Source organism: Anser cygnoides, chromosome 5 (assembly GCF_040182565.1).
Source record: "Anser cygnoides isolate HZ-2024a breed goose chromosome 5, Taihu_goose_T2T_genome, whole genome shotgun sequence".
Lineage (NCBI taxonomy): Eukaryota > Metazoa > Chordata > Aves > Anseriformes > Anatidae > Anser > Anser cygnoides.
Window position 1 is genome coordinate 6,758,067 of NC_089877.1, and position 18,402 is coordinate 6,776,468.

At 37.3% G+C, this 18,402-nt stretch overlaps 1 long non-coding RNA gene across 4 annotated transcripts in view; it reads left to right on the forward strand.

Annotated features, from left to right (window-relative positions):
* The window catches only part of LOC106033922 (uncharacterized), a 291,778-nt gene that overhangs the window by 176,566 nt on the left and 96,810 nt on the right, over positions 1–18,402 (forward strand). For all 4 annotated transcript variants that reach the window (XR_010831804.1, XR_010831802.1, XR_010831803.1 and 1 more), the window contains one exon: positions 8,489–8,604. This is a non-coding gene — a long non-coding RNA (uncharacterized lncRNA). The remainder of the gene's footprint in view (positions 1–8,488; positions 8,605–18,402) is intronic.

Genomic DNA, 18,402 nt, shown 5'->3' on the forward strand with positions numbered 1-18,402 from the left:
GTTCAACATGACAGGCCTACTTAATAGCATGCAGTGTGCAAGCTCTGTGAGGGAAGAGTCAAACGTGGCAAAAATGTTCACCAACAGTCTTGCAAAATAAATCTTGCTCACTAGATGTATAATCAACATCTAAAGTCTCAAATATTATCCACAAAAAAAAAAAAATCTCATCAGCTTGCTAACAGCTACTGCTGGAAGACAGGCTTTGGGACTTTGAAGGGGGTCCATTGTATTTTGATTTGTGGTTTAAACAGGCAGTCAAAAGAAATCAGAATAAAACTGAAATACTATATCGGAGTTTATAAGGCAAAATAAGGACATCAAGGAGAGTTTTGGAATATCCTAATTCTTCCAAATCTTCATTTAAGTGCTTGCTAGCTTCTTTGAAAATTCTTTAGTTAACAAAGGAGGCATAACCATTAAACTAAGGACAAAGCTGTTATTTCATGTTTGTATAAATTGTATACCCATACTACACTACACTAAAATGGTTAATCCTTAAATGACTCACAAAGCATTAGTAAATTGATCTCAAGTTCTACTTTTTCAATAGTAATGGTTTATAAGGCAATATATGCTTGCCGTGTAGTTTAAAAAAAAAAAAAAAACAAAGGAAGAAAAAGAATACCTGCAGAGTTTTTTCAGAAAATCCTGTCCAATAATTGTTGTGGCTTAACCTGGCAGGTGGCTAAGCACCACACAGCTGCTCACTCACTCTCCCTCAGTGGGATGAGGGAAATAATTGGAGAAAAGGTAAAAATTCATGGATTGATTTAAAGACAGTTTAATAGGACAGAAAAGGAATGGAAAATGATGATAGAACATTCAAAACAACCGATGCACAATGCAATTGCTTGCTGCCCAGCCAGACCCCAAGCAATGATACTTCCCAGCCAATCCCTCTCCCCTCACTGTCTGGTTTACCATTCAGCACAGTGCCGTATGGCTTGGGACATCCCTCTGGCCCGCTAGGGTCAGCTGTCCTGGCTCTGTCCCCTCCCAGCTCCATGTGCACCCCCAGCCTCCTCACAGGCAGGGCAGCACCAGCAGCTCAAACAGCCTTGGCTCTGTGTGAGCTCTGCTCTGCAGCAGCTGAAACAAGGATGCATTATCAGCATTACTCTCATCCTGAATCCAAAACACAGCACCATAGCTGCTGCTAGGAAGACTCTATCCCAGCTGGAACCAGGACAATGATCCAGAACCTTTACAATATAAATATTCATTCCTTCTTCTTTTTTTTTTTTTTAACTGAAGAATTTGTCTAGTAAATGCATGATATACATAGAAGTTCAAATGAAAATTAAGAGGCTATGGAAAACTACCCAGTTAAAGCGAGGTAGAAGAAAATAACGTTTTTGAAAAAAAAAAATAAAAATGGATTGAGTTTGGTGGACCTGGGAGAGGTCCATATGTGAACAGGGAGGAATGGGGAGTAGGTTTGGTTTAAAATTGCCTACATAGAGCATCTGCTTAAGCATAAGCAGCTTGCTTAATTTTGCAAGAATCTCTTTAGCTACCCCAGCTCCTACTCTTAATAGCCAGCAGTGTTATGTTATCGGAGGTTAGGACTGGTATGTTAATATCCTGTGAGAGTATTTATATTTAAAAGATGGAGTACATTTTAACAGGAAATGTTGCTTAGCAGTTTCTCTCAAAGGACATATTTTGCTTCAAGATATTGTACAGTTGTAAAAAAAAATAAAAAGTTAACTGAAACTTAACATCTAGTAAGTAGAGTAAATTTTTCTACCTACTCTGTACTGGTTTTCATGTGTTTTATTATTATTTATAGCCCAATATTCCAATATGACTTCCTATGCAAGTAAAGCCTGCTTATACAGCTGGGAAATCAAGATATTAGCAGAAAGATGATTTTAAACCTCATTTCAGGTTATAATTATTCAAAGGACAATGTTTTTGCATAGAAGAGATTTTAATAAGATTTTAAAACTAAGCCAAGTAACACGCAAATGAACAAGTAATAACCAGATAGCAAACAATTCCTGTCAGCTTTTTTGTAAAATAAACCAGTATGTAAAAAGCTTGCAAATGTGATCAGGATGTCTGGCCTGACATTTCCCAATAATGCTGTTGACCAAATGTCCATCAAAGGTGTTTGCTTGCTGTGGAAATCCTTTAAAAATATAAAACATGCAAAAACAGATCATGTTTTTGCAGCAAGTTGTACAAGTTCACTGTAGCTGTCTTGGTATTTAACTCAGGACAGATAAGGTTTATCTTATCAGACACTTCTTTCTGGGTCAGAGCCCATCAGCTGATGAGCAGCCATGCAATTCCTAGGGTGTCCGGCATGTGCTCATCAAGGAACTGTGTTTGTGGGAAATGGCATCCCTTGAGCTGCCTGAGGAAAAGCGAGGCTTGGGGGTGCTAAACTCTTGCTGCCCTAAGGTGCTCTTGAGGTACTTCAAGTCAGTGGGGGTCTAAATTTTTAGGACTCCCAAACCACGTGCTCTGTGCCTTCTGAGGGGTGGTTAGTGCTTCTGTGAGAGCTGGAAGCTGCTGGCTTGCTCAAAAAGGAGGCATGAGCGTTAAGCTATTCTTTTGATGGAGTTAAAAATGCATCAAGTTTCAATAAAGTTTGCCACTATAAAAAAAATAAATAATAATTCACCTGTTGAGTTCATCAGCCCTTGCCAGGCACCCATTCCATACACTCAATGTCTTCTTGTTACATGCTGAGGAAAAAAAAAAAGGCATGAAAGTTAGCCTTGTTTAAAGTAGGGGACTGGATCCTATGAACTCCATGTAACGCGCCATCCTAGGAACCGCCTGAGCGAGTCTGCTGTGGCCAGCCCCAGGGGAATCCTTCAGGAGCAATATCTCACGGCGGTCTCTGGAGCTAGGGATGCTATATGATACTGCAGCAGCACAAACCAATCAGTAATGTTTGCATGATGCTACCCATGCTCTGAAAGTAATATTCCTTGGTGCAAGAGAGAGAATAAAGAATAGGTAAACATCTGTTAAATTGTCATTTGGTAGTTGGAAAGCATATTAAAATTGGGGGGGGGGGGGGGGGGAACACTGTAGAAACTGATAGTACTCTAAAATATTTTTGACTTTGGTTAGATGGAATTGAAAGCAATATCACATTTGAAATCCCTTGGAACCCCCAAAGGTAGCAAGCACTCCTTTATTTATGACAGTACAAAAACATACTTCAAACTAAGCTGCCCAATATGTTTATTTGAGTCACTTCTAGTATGTCTTATCTGGAGAGAAAGGAGACAGGATGGAGAAACAATTGCAGAGGAGAAAGGCTGCTCCATGTTTCCTCTGAAATGTTTTCTGGATTCTGATTGACTTCCAAGCAGGTGCTGCACTAGCAGAAAAGGGGGGAGAAGAAAGTAGGGGGAGGACTGGCAGTCATCTGAGCATCTGATCATGTTCTTCAGCTACAGATCACATAGGATCTCAGTGTCGTATGTTCCTAAAATGAAATATGATAGGTAGAGCCTGCCTCGGCTCCCCCTGTTAACATCACCATATTGTGGGAGTGGGTAGTCCTTCACTCTTCACCTTATGGAGCAACTGCCGTCTGTTTAATGAACCTTGTTTTGAGGTAGCCTATTGTCAGCATCAATAAACTTAGAAATGCTGTAAGTGTTTTTAGCTCTTGTTGATGAAGAGGCCAAGTAGCAAATACCAGACTGACATTAATTAGTATTTTTACTTTTTTTTTTACGTAGTTGAAAATTCATGGCTTCGAGTGCTAACACTGGGATGTTGACTACCTTTCATCTCACAGTGACGTTAGTATATTACCGAACAGCCCACCCACTAATATCATGCAAAAATGCAGTACTATTCCTTAGGTTGTTCTGGACTCAACAGTCCAATTTACATGTTTTAGGGTTGTTGTTTTCCTTTTAAATTTGTTTTTTAAGTCACGCTTCTCTCTTTGGGAGATCAATATGCACAAATAGAAAAGCTATTCTCAGCACCATCATGGTTTTATACTACGTAAGCAGTTTAGTGCTGTAGGCAAGAAAGAGTACAGGTAAAATAACTTGCATTTTAATGGCTAGTTATTTCCTGTGTTAACGCTTCTGCCAGGTTGCACTGAAAGTCAAAGACGGCCCTTCAGGTATACACTTGGGGAAGCATCTCCTCTCTCAGAGAAACAGACCTAATTGGTATCTGACATCGTTCCAAAAAGAAAAAAGAAATTAGCATCAGTGAAACTGAGTGCATGTATCCTTATCGCATGGCACACTGGGATGTGCAGCTCTTCATTAAGGCATCCACATAAATGATTGAACTAGAAAGCATGTTTCATTTCCGAATGTATATACAGTGACTCTGGATAAAAAATGAGTTTATGAATTAAGTTTTACATTGCATGATAATTTTCTGTTTGTGAAAACCCTGTGCCTTTTTGAGTTACAAGCTTCTATTATTTCCATTGGAACTCTTGCTTTTCTGGATGCTAAATCAGATTAAGAGCTGGGTGAAATGAGAAGTGCTAATACTAAAAATACCTTTGTTTCTGAACTGCGGGGAAAACACCATATTAACCTTTTCAATACCCTGTCTTGGAACTTGTGGTTCAATAGCCAGCCACGTACGAGAAGGCTGAAGGACCTGAGGAACCGCAGCCTGGGGACCCAGCTGCCACTGGAGCTGGGCGAGGCTGGCCTGGGGAGCAGAAGCAGGTGGGCAACTGATCTGCTCGCATCCTCTGACTATAGATGGCAAGATACTGACATTTGGGGCCTGTAAGCCTCTGCTATGCTGCTTTGGGCTGGAGGCCAGATCTGCAGATGTCAGAGGGACTGGAGCGGGGTGTCCTTTGAGGAAGAGTGGTAACGGGTATTGCTTGGAAGTGGTTCGTGCTGAAGTGGTGAGAAAGCAAGGGACCAGCTGTGTATCTCTAAAGCCTGAGGTGGTCTGTAAGAAAACTTGTGTAGTTTTTTAACTGTTAAACTTGCATTTTCTGATAGCATGTGTGTTCTACTGCTTTGTCTTATATGCTCTGTTATCCTCATTGTTAACCATTAGAAGTTCTCTGTAGATGTTAGGTCAAATCTGGTGTTCAATACATGTCTCTTTTCATGACAAAGTAGTTTTTGGTTCATTAAGGAGCGACTTGGCCAACTCAGCCAAAACAAAACAAAAACAACCACAAAAAACACTTTACTAGGAAAACTGGTAGGCTTGTAGTAAAATTTTCTGATACCGTGCACCTCTAAAATCTTTTTTTTTTTTTTTTTTTTTTTTTTTTTCCCATTTGAGAATTCTAAAACATGTTTCATGGGTCAGCTGATGTAAGGAATCTGAAGATTTCTGGGACACTGGGTTATAACCTTAAATCAATGCAATAGGAAGTAGTATCAAAATGTGATGGATCTTGCTGCTACTATTAAAAAAAAAAAGTACTTGTGTTTTATGCACCTCTTTTGTGTAGCTTCTAGTGTACAATCAAGCAGTATTAATGTGAGGTTTAAAAAAAAGACAGTTGCAGTAATAATTAAAAATGTGTTGGTAGCTGTCAATGATTTAAAGTAGTTTTAGTGAAATATTGGTAATTGTTACTTTTCTTACAGAAATTTTAATTTGTAGTTTTGATGGGTTTTTGTTTCATCTCAGATGATGTGTGCATTATTTTGCCCTGAGAGGGGAGAATTGAAATCTAATAATGAACTTGAAATCTGCAGTAAGCAAACTTTCAAATAAAATTACATATTTTTAAAGAATTACTAGTTTTTCCCCTGCTTTTGCTCCTCTCTATTTAGAGAAGCATTATAAAAAGGAGCACAGTGTGTTAGTCACCTCAAGATGCAGTTCTTTCCAAATATCTTCTTGTCTGATAAAGTCGTTCTGATACAGTCAAACTTGCTTTTGCTTTTCACAAGCATCCCTGCTTACAGGCATATATTTTTGGTGCAGGAGGACACCTGCTTGCTTTCTGTGTCCCAAAACAGCAAGGAGCCCTCATGGGTTTACTGTATGGGACTGCTGAACCTGCCCCTTCCTCAGCAGAACCGTTGCTGGTAGCTCAGAGGTGAAAACGATCAACAGTCTACCTATTATCCTGCCACTTCTCCCACCCACGGCAGCAGATGGAGCTGGGTCTGTGGGAATGCTCTGTTTGTGCTATAGCTCATATTTCTTTGTGTTACAATTGGCTGCTGAATTAGCTGTCAGGCACAGGAGTGAGAGCTGCTGGTGTATTCCCACACGTGCCCCGGTTCCTCTTGCTCAAGCAGAGGGCGCTTGCTGTGCTCTTGGCTGTGTCTTGTTCTGTGGCTTTTCCTCTGCCTCAGCCAGGGCCTTCCCTGGTTGTGCTGCTTGTCTTGAGTCCCTTAAACCCTCTCTTTAGCCATCTGGTTGTATGCAAGATGAGTTCGTCAAGAAGGGTGTTCTTCATGTAGTCTGGTGTCTTCACTGTCACGGTTGTGCAGCCTACATGTAATCTTACGTATGTTGCGTCTCCTCCAATGTCTTTATACTATAAGATTTGGAGCCAGCTTAGGATAACTTTTTAAACTTTGATTCTTGAACCTGAGAGTTATTTGTAAATCAATGAACTTAGCTTGTTTGATTCTGAGCATTTTGGACTTCAATAAACTAGTTTAAAAAAGTTAACAAGTGGGTCGAGCTTCCCTCTTGTGGCTACACTATGTAACTAAACACATTTTATAAAATAACAGCTTAATCCTGATAATCTTTTTCACAGAGAAAAAATCCTCTGTGACCTCTCTTGAGTCGATTGCTTGGGATTTGCTGGTTTTGAAAACTCCAGCTGTTGTTCTTTTATAGGCATATCTTATAGTTACAGCATGAAAGAGAGAAAAATAAAGAAGATTTAAGGGTGACAATGAGGAACAAGCTGTAATTAAGTAGAAAACTTTATTTTTTCCTTCTGCTTGGGGAAAAAAATCCCACTTACCTCATTAAGGCTTTTGGTCTCTAAACTCTTCTCTGCCAACTCTGTGGTCAGCCTCTCTTTGCTCACGGAGACAAGTTGGTATGAATGAATAAAATATCGACCATTTCTATATTGGTTAATGGTGTCTACCCTTAATTTTTCTAGGTTCGTGTTTGCTCTTCAATAGAAAGATAGGGGTTTTATGCACCTTAAATGAACTGTGATATTAACTGCCCATAATAGTCAGCAGAATGTCATGTTTGGATATCCCTCCAGGAGGGAAGGCTTCTGTCATTTGTTAGTTTCCTAGGACATTTCAATGGCTTCTCTGCATTTACCTCAATTTGGAGAAAGCTTAAAAATTCAAGAAGTCACCTCATCGTTTGAACTGATGTATTCACTGAGTTTGGCCATTAGGTCTGTTATCTGAGCAACTGGGTTGCCTATTCTCAATGTGGGAAATTGCTGTTATCTGGTACGGATTAAAGTGCTGACAGTGAAATAACTGGCATCCCAAGAAGCTCATAACTACAAACTACTACTCAAATTTCATGTGCATGGAGATTTGATGGTATTATAGAAGATAAAGCAGAAATTTTAATTTGAGACTATATTTACTCCTGTTCTAGTTACTGTGTTGTGAACCTTGCAAGACCACATGTAACTTCTTCCTCTTGTCACTTTGTTGTTGTCTAGAGATGTTTCAGCCTTTGCAGTGCCAATACCTACTCCTGCAGCTGAAAGGGGATCTTTGCTAGTTTCAGGAGATAGTACAGTGATTTACATGGAGCTTCTGCAGCCCTCCCTATGTTGTATCTGATCATTTGGTCAGGACCATGCTGCATGATTCGGAGGTTGTAATAATTTGTGCAATTAATAGAATATTTTGAGAGACTTGTAAAAATCTCTCTGACTTAGCTGTAACAATGAATGCCAACTGAAGGTAAAAAAAAAAAAAAACACGCTCAACAATACAGTATGCAGGAAGATTTAATGGAGTTTGTAAACAGAAATAGTATGATTTTCCTCTTAGTAGTCATTAATTTTCAAGTGTTTTTTTTCAATAATTACTACTTTTCCTGGTTCAGCTGCAATGCAGGTGGTAAAGTCAAGTCCACGTTACAAGTGATACTTAGATAAGATTGTTTATACAGTGAGGAAACTGTCAGGAATTCACAAGATAATGTCATTATACCTAGCGCACACAGGAAAGTTAATGGACTGTATTGCTCACCTGGAAGGTTTTTTTGTTTGTTTGTTTGTTTGTTTTGTAAAATAGGTACAGTGTGTAGAAGATATTTATAAGTATATAAAGTTATTACTATAGAGGGAGAATGTTGTTTTTCCTCATTATTCTACCACATTCACTAACCCACCACTTACCTAAAGCATTTCAGTTAATCAAAAGGAAAATCTGCATATGATCTTGATCAATATTATTAAGCAGAAGTAATTTACTGGTTAGTATACAAGACTTGACCCCTTGGGAGCACCATGGATAATTATTCACGAATCAAAGATGGTCTTACAGCATGAACTATTTTTATCTTTTTGAGAGCACATTCAAGGCAAAGCTTTTCTCTCAATTCACAGAGTGTTTAAAAACACAGTGCAGCCTGAAAGGAGAGACAAAATCAGAATCACGGTATGGATCCTGAGGACAGAAGTTACAGTGACAAGTCCTGAAATAAGCCTTCTATTTTTTCACGGTAAGATGATGTTCCCATATCCTGAAATACTCCTCATTATGTTAGCTTGGAATTGCATGTTTTCTTTTCTTTTTTTTTTTTTTTTTGAAACACTTGATTTTAAGTAATTTTTTAGCGTGTATTATTAAATCCATGCATTTTCTCATTTAACAATTAATGTCTTTATGACAAGCAGCAAAATGTAAGTAGCCAGTATTTAACATTACATACTATAGTATACTAACATAATAAGGTATGTACACTTTTCCTTATTCTATTATGATATAGCTTGAATGGTCTGTGTCAGTCTTTGAAGGATGAGGAGACTAAGGATGATGTTTGCAGGACAGAGGAAGAATCTGTTATTGTTTATCTTGATAAGTGGATCAGAGAAAGCAGTTTTAGTAGTACTTTATTTTAAAACAGTTTAATGCAATGAGGATGAAGTGCGTGTGTGTATAAACATCATTAAAACTCATGCTCTTTTTCGACTGATTTTTGGGTACGTTTAATGTGTTTCTGATTGTGTGATTCTGAGTGGCATTGACTCTGAGGAATTATAATTTATCTTTCTAATGTATCAGTGCATGAAGTAAGACCAAGGGCAAGGTTATACTGGGAAGGTCTATAAAATCTATTTGCTTTTGTGGGAGATAAACAGGCTCCTTTTCAAGCTGTTCCAACGGGGCACGCTGAAAGATCCATGTTCTCTTGCAGTACATGTCAGTTGGTAGTGGCTAAGGGTGAACGTTTTATTATGTTTTTAGTATTTTTAGGCTACTTGGTTTTGTAAAAGGTAATGATGGTATCTAATTTCTTTTGCAAGGTGTCATGATGCCTAAATTGGTCCAGTTTCTCTTTCTGAAGTAGAAGATAATCAAAAAGTATTTAAGGTCCTGTAATAAACATCATCTTGTACCTGTAGCTAAGTACAGATGAATTTTTGAAAGATTTCAGTGGTCCCTAAGTAATACAGTAAATAGCCAGATAACAAAATTAAAGGATTTGATTCTTAGCAATTATGTGCCATGAAATGGGGGGTAGGCAGTGGGGAGGGAAATAAAGAAGCTGACTGAGAAGTGCAGTCATGTTCAGTTCTCAAGTAGGAATATTTAAAACCATCAGAACTCTGCCCAGCTAAGTGTTTAACTGTGATTTTTTTTTCCCTTTTGTTACTTCAGCCTTTTCTTTAGAAAGATATGTCACAACACTGTGATTAACAGATGAGTTGTTGAAGTTATGGTGAGGATTAAGGATGATTTTGCTTTCAGTGTTGAAAAAGAATGTCTATTCAGAATTGCAGCACTGATTTGATTGATATTAAATGTATTTTCTGAAAATAGTCATTGACATCTTTAAATTTATAATTTAACATATATCTTAGTCATCAGAGGAGATAATCTGTGTACTTCAGATATAACTGCAAGTCACTGCAATCTCAAGTGTATGCTATATTTAAAGATACTTCTGAGGCTTTTTGTTGATTTTTTGACTCCATTGTAACAGAGAATACATTTCACATGACTGTTCACTGCTGTTCTATCCTCTGGTTAATTTATAAAAATCTTCAGACCCCATTGACAGGCTTTCACATTTTGTTGTTTGAGGACTATTAGACAAGCATTCTGTTTCTATTAGTTGTTCGTTCTTCCAGCCTCCTGTGAGTCTGTCTTGTGCTGTGATAGGTTAGAAATTCACCTCTCATCATAGAGTTACTTAGATTTTCATGTCACAAAGTATCTTTGAAGTCCTGAGATTCCCCAGAAGAATATGAACTACACCCATAACTAGGGAGTTCTTCTGGTGGTACTGTACAATTTCTGGTTCTGTAAAGTGAAGAGCCTTGAAATAGGGTACTTTTAGATGTCAAGAGCTGTAATACATTACTTTCCTCCAGACGCTGATGAATTTCAGGGTATCTCTGCTTCAAGTCTGCGCAGTCTCTTAGGAGTCATTTTAGAGAGAGAAGACAGAAAAATGATGGTATAGCTGATAAAAGGGTCAGGCAGCATCAAAGAAAGCAAAAAAAGGAGCTCAAGTCTAGAGCATATCAGTAGATTTAGGGATGAAAAGCTTAATTCCATGATAAAGGAGATAATGTAGGCATCTGGGAGAAGAATAACTACAGAGATGTGGTATTAAGATGAAAATGAAGAAAACATGAAACATAAATGAAATTAAATGGAAATGAAGGATGTTTAAAGAAATCACCTGAAAACGGGGAGAAGGAAACTAAAAAAAGGTGGTACAGTGTTAGGCATCAAAAAGAGCAGTAGGAACCCAGGTGAATAAATGAATAGTTTTTATTCCTTTAAAATAAAGAATTAAAAAACAAGCAACTACTCTGATTTGTATAACACTGTGAAGAGTTAAAAAAGCATAGCCTGCAGTTCAGTCTGCATGTTTTCTTGAAATAGTGACCTCATTGCTTATGCTTTCCTGTAAGCTCTTCGCTTAACACTATCATGCTTTCAATTCACTCCAACAAGGATGACCTCTTCTGTAACATTGCATACTTTTTTTTACAAGTTCTTTGTGTAGCTGCCATTTTTTTCCCTTGTCAATTTGTTCTTTTTGCCTTCTAAATATAACTTTTCTTCCCTTGAACATACATCACTGGTCTGACATACTGTCAATAGTAAGAAATATAGTGGCATGAGAAGAAACCATCAAGATTTAGAAAACCACTAATGTTTCCCAGGTTAACTGTGAGAAAGAGAGAACCAAATACAGTGGTTAGTTTAAAGACACATTTTTTTGAAGTGCTTTTTTCCTTCATGTTCTGAATCACCCTGCAGTAAATGTTCTTGGATTCAGATATAGTGGTCTTTTAACTTTCTATGTTAAGCCATTAAATATTTGCTGCTGATGAACAGTCTTGTGTTACTTAATAATTCTTGTCCGTACATATCATGAGATTTCTTTGAATCAGTTACTTCAGATTAAATGTTATCCAATTAAATATAATTGCACTTTCTCATTTGTAGTCCTGTTTTAGAGATGATCCTTGAGCTCCTAATTAATTAAATATTGGCTAGCTATGGAAGTGGTGACTGTACAGATAAACCTCTTAAGTGAAGCTAATGCCTGTCTTTCTCTATTGCTATGCTAGACTAGTTACTCACAAGCTAGCTTGGACAAGTTTAGCCCAGGATGCAGTTTGTGGCAGAGACCTGTCTGCTTGTCGTAAGACTGAATATGCTTAACCGAAACCTGCAGATGAACAGCTGACATCAGCTCACTGACGATTATTAAAGTCAGTATATGTCTGAATATTATTATTCTTTTGAGTATCGATACTGAGGATACTGAGCACTCTAGAAAGCAGTTTCAAAGTGAAGTAGAGGGCTTGTGAAACTGCTGAGTGGTAATACAATTTCAGTCTGTGTTGGAATATAAGACATTCTATGGGATGTTAAGAAAAGTGTGAATCTTCCAGGTCTGATTACGGTCACAGTTAAACATGTTTTCTCTGAAGTTAATTCTTTACTGGTTGAAATGGAAAAGACACTTTGAAAATCTCAGTAAAGATGTCAATAAATTCAGTTACCAAAGAGATTTCAGTTAGGGACAATATTTTCCTTTGTGGAAAAAGAAACATAGTGGATATCGCAGTGCTGCTGCTTTTGAATTAGAGCTGCTGCCTACAGCAGAGGTTTGCTACCACATATCAGAATTAGAAGCATCACATTTGGATTCCAATATGTAGGTCTTGAGAGGCTAATGGGAGCTGTGCATCTTCTCTAGTAACCATCCATGAATCAGCATGTACCCTAACGTGAGGTAAATTTAAGAAGCTGCTACCATCACTTCTGATGAAGCTCTGGCTTCATTTTCCTCTTTTGTGACTGTATTGGTAGTGTGTGCATGTATGTGAGGCTGTATTTGTGGCTTCTGGGAGCTTGGGGATAAACTGGTAGGATTTCTGTTCTTTCTAGTTTGTGATGAAAATTGTTCACTGTTCTCAAAGAATTTTGGAGAAAACCCATTCTTTCAGTTGTATTTATTTATTTATTAAAGATAGCAAACAAATTAATTGGAGAAGAGGATATCTAGCTGTTTATGAAATACATTTGGCACTTTTTCCAGGGGTGACTTTGGAATCTGATCTCTCATTGAATTCAGCATCTATTTAACTCCTTGTGATGAAATTAGGACAAAAGTCAGTGCTTCTCTTTTGTTCACTTATTAGCTAGGGCTGTTTGCAAAGACGCAGGGGAGTGAATCTTCTTAAATAACATTGAGACATATATAGTGCTTGTGGGTGGAGTTGGATAAGGAGCTTTGGAGACAGAAATCCTCTGATTATTCAGAGAGCACATGGTGGAAGCAGTTTAAGCTCTTGATGGTCCACGTAAAATTTTCATTTGGAGGGCTTAGTACAAGTGATAACTCATTTACACTCACCTTTGCATTTCTTCACGTAGCCTCTGTGAGGAAATTTCTGAGATTTTACGTTCAGTTAGGACCAGAAATCTGACAGCTAGGAACTGAGTGGAAGACATGAGTACTTGTCAGGTAGCCAACCCAAAAGGTTTTAGATAACTGCTTTCAGGTAATAGCTGGGGGCTTGGGGCTGGTGATGAGGGCTGTGTTTTAATCACTGATGTTATGCCACTTCAGCACTCATCTGATTATGAAGGCTTTTAGGGGCAGTCAGAAAGTTTAAAGAGACGAGTCACTCCTTAGCAGGTAGAACCTGTGTCTGAAAACTAAACTTATTTTTGTAGCTCTTGGAGAACAACTTTGTTCTGCAGCCTTGCTTGCCATCAGTGGGACTTCAGGGGCCTCTCTCCCTGAACATATTATGCAAAATGCATATTATAAGCATTTTCAGTACCTTAGGATTTTTACTTTCCCATTGCACTTAACTGAAATTTGCAGATGGATTTACAAGGCATTGAAGTCACGCAACCTCAATGCATAAATCTCATTTCCTTAGGAGATCTGGATAAGAAATAAATTTGCCTTCAACTTGTGAGGGTAAAAAATAAGTGGGGAAAAGATTTGCTTTTGTAACAGTTTAGTAGAAAGAATTGAGTCTGATTAATTTAAATGACAGTAGAAATTATCGTTACTGCAACAAATACTGTTGCTCATGTAGAGACTCATTTGTTTAAAGCTATCCAAAATTTTGTACAAATTCAGAAGTACAAATTGTTTTACTCAGAAATATAAAAAACAGCCATGATGTTATGTGTTAACAAGGTACAAACAGTGGGAATATGCCAAAGAATAACTAGGAGTTGTATTGCTCTGTATCGATGTACTGAGTTTAACTCTAATTCAAGAAATAACCTTTTTTTTTTTTTTTTTTAATTGCTCTCTCTGTAGCTGATAATAATGGTGATAAGAAAAAGACTTCTTTTATGCAGTTCAAGAATTCTTTAGGAATTTCAGTAAGACTTATGCATGCATTTATATTTTAAGTATGATTAAAAATTAATTCATCCTAAGACAGTTATCCCTCTAATAATGATACCCAAAACAGAAAGTAAAAGTGAAATACAGTTATTCCAAGTGCTGTGTTCATAAAGACTGTAACTAAATAATTTAAGTTCTAAAAACTCTTTCTAAAGAGAATGACTGAACTCTAAAGAGAGTTCTCTTTCTAAAAGAATTTCTGTAGATTTCTAGTAGCAGTGCTGTACTGCTTTATGATCCTTAAAAGGATGGTTTTATAGAAGACTGTGACTTTCCATATAATTTTTTTCTTTAATGGTAACAGGCAGCATAATTCTGTTGATGAAAGACCGTTATAATACAAGAAACATGTCTCTTAAGATAGTCATAGCTCTGACAAAAGCAACAAAACCATCTGAGGACAGTGTGTTTCTGTTGAATCGCGTATGTAGAAGCCCAGTTGACTTTGATCACTGGAGACAGGAACTAGAGCAGTTTGGGAACATTAGCAAAGGGCTGCTAACAGTGCGGCTTTTAACGCCCCATCTCAGGCTGTGAACGCAGAGCAGGGCTCAAGCCAGGTGGAAAGTGCTTGCATGATTTTTCTAGGGACGGATGCCTGCTCTGTTATTAGGTTACTGAGTCCCTGCTGGTATGCATTGATTTTCATAGCAAAGACTGATCTCTAAGCTTAGAGTAGTTCAATGGGTTCAGAATCTGGAAACTGCTGACTGCTTCTCTTTCATAAACAACATCTCGCTTCTTTGGGCTCGTTAAAAATCCTGTCTGTTTTGTCTGTATGTTATCCACCCCCCCCTAAAATGCTAAGAGCCTTGCATGTTTGCCTCTTCGGCTTCTGCAGTGACATTCTAGGCTGGGATTGAGCTTTTAAACTCTTTTGAAGGACTAAGCCTCGGTGTCTTGTCAAGATTTCTAAGATTTCTAATTGAAACTCTTCACAGATGTATACATATTTCCTTGAAATATATATATATATAAATACAGCAAAACAATGACTACAACATGATAGTGGTGGAATATCCTTAAACTGTGATTAGTTCTTATGTACTTTTAATTGCATTTAAAATTTTTCTCCTTCCCCACATATTCTGTTACTTAATTGTTACTGACAGTGAGTATCTGTAGTAGTCTCAAAGACAGCTGGTACCTTCAGTATTATTAACTGGAAGCAGATAGGAGCAGATATATTATAGCCCAAATATGCCTCAGATATTTGAAAATTTCATAAAATATTAGTTGTCTTACAGAAATTGTTCAAAGTTTTGTTCACATGCTGCTTAGCTTCCTTGATATTTAGGGGAAAAACATTAAAACGTGTGGTTTTGGAATTAACAGTGATAATACGGAAATATTAAGGCACATCTAGAGATATTGGGGGGGGGGAGGGTGCACCTGGAGGGATTCCAGCAGAGTCACTCAGAATGTGTGGGTTGGAAAAAAAAAAAAAAAAAAGGTTGCATGGGTATTTGAACTCTGCACCAGACCAGCTCCCTTCACTTCATTTGGTATATTTATAAGAGAAGCTGTTCTTTTCTCAGTATCATCCTCAGAACTATTTTCTAAAACCCATCTAGTCTCACCCTCCTATGCCTGCATTTTGTCTGGAATGCCACTAGGTATGGATATTTTCTAAAATAATATATATGCAGGTATGGCTGAATAGCCGATGAAAGCCTTTATGTTGAGCAAGAGTCACCATTTCTTACATATCTTTTTGGCAGAACATGTACACATCAATGCTTTGGTTTTCTGAGTTATTTGTAGTTCAATAATTATAGGTTTCTCTTGCTAGAAGAAAAAATTAAGAAACTAATATTAACATCGCTGCATAGAAGTAACAAAAATTGCCTAAAAAAAAAAATCAGCAATGATTTTTAAGTGTGTTGCAAAGCTTTTAAGAATAATACAGCATTTTAAATTCTTCAGCATTTGGTAAGCTATGTTTATTATTGATGGAAGTAAAATGAATAAGTAATATTGAATGGCAGCAGACTGTTGAATTTTGCTTGTAAAAAGACTACATTAATGGGGACTGCTGTTACCACACATCATGAAAACAAGCCTGTTTATCTGAGATGTGAATTTAAAAATCAGGCAAAAAAATGTTCTGAGCTAAAGCACAACCAAAAGTATTTGAAATGACTTATTTATTGCGGGAGGGTGGCTTTTCTGCCTTTTTTTTTTTTTCCCCTTCCTGAAGACTTGTCGCAAGGTAACTGGATTAGAAGATCAACAATTACTATTTTTGTTCTAATCTGGTATGTGATATCAATTTCGTTATTTCTGTATCTGCAGTTATTTCTGTATCTGCAGTGCACTTACCTATATGTGAATGGTCTCCTAATCTATGCTTTTTCACGATGTTAATTTGTACTTAGTGCAGAATCCCAGAAAACAATACAGTGCAAGCTCTGGAGAAGCCATCTGGATTCACCAAGGAGTGTACTTGTGCATCCGTTACACTGTTTTGACTTTGACAGCTGTCTAAGCCAATTCTAGAAAGTGAAATTTCTTTGAACACTGGAAAAGTTATTTTGAGCTCAAAGTGCTTTATCCATATTCATACCTATACCTGCATTTTATCTGGTATCCCACTAGGTATGTATATTTTCTAAAAATATATATGCAGGTATGACTGAATAGCCAATGAAAGCCTTTATGATGAGGAAGAGGCACCACTTCTTAAATATCTTTAGGGTATAACACTTTATTCATATGTAACATATAACAGATACTCACAAAAGAGAGAAAGAAAGGGGAGAAATGTATCTGACTGGAGGTAGGCCATTTTAGGTGCCCACCACGTGTCTGGCTGCCAACTTTGGCAGGAGAAGACTCCATGGTTTTTGTGTCAGGGGGTGTAAGGGAGCTTAGTAGCATTTGTGTTTCAAGAAATAGTGTAAATCAATTGAATATAGCGAAGAGCATGTTGTGAAATTAGTAAGACTGAGGGAGAGACTATTGTGTACAGACTTGGCGTGATTTTGTAACGCTTTAGAAGTCTGGACCACCAGATATAATATATGAGTAAAGAATCTGTTGGCATTTGACAGTACTAAAACTTTTGTAGGAAATTGTTATTGGCCTGGCAGTTGCTGACATTCATAAACTCTGAACTTTAAAATACAGCAAACTAAATTAAATATACAGTCCAATGAGATAAATGTAACTAGATAAAATTCTGTTTACTTCAGCTACTCATTGCCATTATAAAACAGATGGGGAAGAAAACATATCTAATGACGTTGCTGTATGTGTACAGACTCTAATGCAGTTTTTCCCACTCTTCACTTTGTGTATTTTTTTGTTTTTGTTGTTCTGAGAGTACTACCTAGCAAATGTCATTTTAGTATCTATAAGAAGTCATATTTAGTTGGGAGAATTTACTCTCTTCAAATCCAATTGCTGTTCTTCCATTCAAAGTGTCACAAGAGATTTTCTAAGACTCTTAATCAAAATAAGAGAGTTTGAACTTTTTGTCTCTCTAGCTCCTTCCTCTGTTGAATTTCAAGTTGCAATGATTGTTTAGGGAAAGCACATTTAAAATAAATGTGAAAAATAGCTCAGTTCAGAGCAGCAGGATAAATATAGGCTAACTTCTTGTTCAGGAGCGGTTGAATCAGCATGTAGTACTGATAAAAATCACTGACATTCGTAGGTGTAGTGGTGGGAAAGTGCACGTACTCTTTTAAATCCTTGCAGTACTATACACTCCTTTATAGCTTCTGACTAATAGATGGTATTATTTTCACCAAACATTTGGTTTGATAAAAGTGATGGGAAAGTCACTGTTCTTGAAAGAAAGATTGCTGAATGTTTATGCTATGATAACTTAACGCTGGGGATTAATTTTACTATTATTTTTCATTGTTTTTCCTGCTCATTAAACTGCTTCATGGGCTTTAGTTCATGGTTTAGTTTGTTTCTAATAAGCATCAAGCTGGCCTTTACATTAGCACACCTCCATTTTATCTCCTCTTTCCCAATACAGTTGGTAGTCTGAGACATCAGTAGAACTGTACTTAATTGAACAGAACTCATCAGCAGTCCTTTGATGTAAATCTTCAGAGGGTTACTGTGGCTTCGTTGTTGCAAAAGGACATGTTTGCTTCCAAATAATTCAAAAGACAGACACAAATCAGCACAAACAACAAGATAATTTTTTTTGTAATTATCTGGGGTTATAGCTAAGGCAAATAAATGTGTTGGACATTTCTTAGCATTGCAAAGGAGAATTGAGTCCCCCCACTTCTGCAGTTGTCAACTCTTCTATTATACCATTGCTCTGGGCTCTGTTTGGATGCAAAAGTAGCAAAGACAGAAATTGTGCTTTCAGAATTAATACCAAGAAGTCAGCAAGTGTAAAACACATTGCTTATTGCCAATTGCTTATTT